This window comes from Neofelis nebulosa, chromosome 8 (assembly GCF_028018385.1).
Source record: "Neofelis nebulosa isolate mNeoNeb1 chromosome 8, mNeoNeb1.pri, whole genome shotgun sequence".
Taxonomy (NCBI): Eukaryota; Metazoa; Chordata; class Mammalia; order Carnivora; family Felidae; genus Neofelis; species Neofelis nebulosa.
The window spans coordinates 106,128,817-106,132,239 of record NC_080789.1 but is presented as its reverse complement, the minus strand read 5'-3'; the positions used below and the strand labels follow the sequence as shown (position 1 = coordinate 106,132,239).

General features: G+C 38.7%; 1 pseudogene; it reads left to right on the top strand.

The window, feature by feature from the left end:
* Positions 1–832: 832 nt before the first annotated feature.
* LOC131483901 (WD repeat-containing protein 31-like) lies at positions 833–1,919 on the top strand (annotated as a pseudogene).
* Positions 1,920–3,423: the final 1,504 nt, after the last annotated feature.

The window sequence follows — 3,423 nt, the reverse complement described above, 5'->3', positions numbered from 1 at the left end:
AATTAGTGAACATGTGGAGATATCTAGAAAAATATAGTTTATAACTTCCCAAAACTGATCGAAGAAGAAATAGTAGGCCCAAATGTTTCTATAACAAAGAAATTTTCTTGGTATTAAATATTAAAAACTCTTGTATTAAAAAAAAAAGTCCAGAAGGCTTTACAAATCAGGTCTACAAAATATTTAAGGAACAAATAATTTTAAACTTATTTTCAACTCTTCTGGAGAATTTATAAAAAATAGAGTTAGAAAATGCCCCCAATCCGACTCATTTACTGAAGTTAATAAAACATTAATACCAAAGTCAGACAAGGACAGTATAATAATGTTGTTACAGAGTAATAATACTCATGACTAAAGGTGCAAAAATATTAAGTAAACCAAATGCAACAATATATTTAAAAGACAGTGTATTATAATTCGGTTGGGCCTACCCAAGTGTACAAATGTGATTTAATATTAGAAAATCAATTAATTTACTACATTAAGATATTAAAAAGTTATATCAAAGATTCACAAATAAAATAATATTTGATAAAATCCAGTACCCATTTATGATAAAAACTCTTAGCAAAACACCTCATGTCTTAGCGACGAGCCTCGTTGCTAGGGGCGGAGGCCTGTGAGGCTGTGGAGTGTGGTGGCTGTGGACCCCTCCACCCCGCCCCCAACCGGTCTCAGCTCCCAGCCTGGCCAGCCCGCTGTAATTACAGAGATTAGGAAGTGGCTGCCTGAACTATTTTCCAAAGGATAAACATTACAAAGCATTGAATGGCAGCCTCCCAAGAAAATGCTATTCGTTTGGGAGGAACACAACTTCCAGCCACAAGGAATGCTGCTGCTCAGGCGCCACCCAAAGCAAGCTCCTCCTCAGAAGGCTTTGTGTGGGTTTCATGCAGTGATGGGGAAGCTGCAAAGCAAACCCAAACACAGCGCTTATAAATACAGCAGGGTCGATGGAATTGTAGAAGAGAGAATTCAAACTAAAACTTGTTGGGAGTATAGCCCAGCTCACATGGATACTGTCTGTCTCTGTTGTTGCTGCTCTGAATTCATACCTGTATGTCTCTGCAGGAAAGATAAGACAGTTGTGGCCTATAACTGGAAAACTAGAAATGTGGTTCTAAGGACATTAAGGAGGAATCATTAAGACAGCCTGTATTAACAAACCAAGCCAGGTCTTCAGCCTGACAGCCATGACAGGATGGTCATGATGTAGGGCTTGGATGGTGCCCTACAACCAAGGCAGTGGTTCTCTTGCCATCACGCTATGGTGCTCACTGGATTGGTTGTGAGTCTAGACTCGTCACACCTGTGCACTGGCTCTCAGGACAACACCCTGCTTCTGTGGGATGTTGGGACTGGACAGTGTTCAAAGAAAGCTTCCACCCCAGGGACCTGGTCACAGACCTGTTCTGGGTCCCCCCAAAACCATACAGCCTTCTGAAGATAAAACCATTAGATTATGGGATGGTCAAGGGTTACAGGTAGCTCATATATTTCCTGCAAAGAAGCATATTCAGACCTACTGCAAGCTCAGTGAGGACAAACACAAGTATATCTCCTACAGCAATGGCTTTGGAAGGCAAGGCTGTGGAACTACATTGTGGGACCTAAGCCAGATGCAAACAGAATATGAATATAAGGAGCATTTCCTGTTGCATCCTGTGTCTTTCTACCAAGACCATTGGCCTTGATGTCTATAACTGCTACCTCATCACATGACTGCAAAGTGAAGATTTACTGGAGCCTGCCTGTTCACCTTATCCCTGGATGGATCAAGACCTTTGACTTCCTTGGCTGTTGCTGACAGCGTCTTCTCACTATATGCAAGTTTTAGCAGAGGAATTCACCTACTCAGATACATAACCATATCGACAAAAATTTCATTCAAGTTACTTCTGAACATAGCATGCTGACTATATACCCTTAATGATATATAGTTGAGCACCTGGGTGGCTCAGTCTGTTAAGCATCTGACTTTGGCTCAGGTATGATCTCATAGCTTGTGAGTTTGAGCCCCGCATGGGGCTCTGTGCTGACAGTATGGAACCTGGAGCCTGCTTCAGATTTTGTGTTTCCCTCTCTCTCTGCCCCTCCCCTGCTTGTGCTTTCTCTCAAAAATAAACATTTAAAGAAATTAAAAATAATATATAGTCTAATAACTACAAAAATATTTGAAAGTTACTTAGATTTATTGTTAGTGGCATCAATGGAATAGTAATTCTGAAACTATTTATTTTTTTAAGTAGGCTTGGGGCTTGAACTCTGGACCCCAAGATCAAGACCTGAGCTGACATCAAGAGTCAGATGCTTAACCAACTGAGCCACCCAGGAGCACTCCCCACCCCTCCCCCCATCCTTTTAAAAGCTAGATCACATTATTTCACCTTCATGCTCAAAGCACTCCAGTGGCTTTCTACCTTGCTCACAGTAAAATCCAAATTCTTATAACGGCCTTTAATTCCTACACGATTTAGTTCCCTCTGACTCTTTGACTTTATCTGCTATTCTCCTTCTAGTTCATTCTGTGCCAGTTGTACTGAGTTCCTTGCTGTTTCTCAACCATGCCAAGCATGCTCTTGCCTCAAGACTTGCTCCTTCTCATGGGCACATCTTCTGCCAGATGGCTTCAAGGGTTGTTTTCTTACTTCCTTCAGGTCTCAGCTGTAACCATCCCTGAAGCCTCCCTGATTCCCTATGCAGAACAGCTATCTCTCTACATGCTGGGGCAATAAAACAAAAAACAAACAAACAAAAGAAAAGCCATCTTTCCATGTCCTCCCTGCCCCCCCCTACTTGTTTCATTTTTCTTCATTTGACATACTATATATATATAGATATATATATAGATATACAGATATAGATGTATATGTAGATATACATATACATACATGTATATGTAGATATACATCTATATCTGTATCTGTATGTACAATGCTTGTTTATTTATTTTCTATCTCCTCCTCTGAAATATAAGTTCTATGAGGGAAGGAACTTTCTTTTATTCCCTGTTTTATGCCTAGTGCTTGGAACATAGTTGGCACTTAGAAACAATTGCTTAATGAATAAATGAATGAGCAAATAATATTGGACATTTGGGTTACTTCAAGCTTTGTGTTTACAAAGTTTTGTGTACATTCCTTCCATATTTTGTAATTAATTCCTTTGTATATATTCTCAAAATGAGATAATTGAAAAAAATATTTTTTGGCTTTTAATAAAAGTTACCAAATTGCTTTCCAAAATAATTAATATAATTATGTAGAAGATACTAGTTATAAGATGTTCCTGTTAGGCATTATACTTTTGAACTTTTCCACAAATTTTATAGGAAAAACTAGCAAATGTGATTATTTTCCCTTTTTTTTAATTTATTTATTTGGTTTTTTTTTTTTAGTAATCTCTAAACCCAATGTGAGG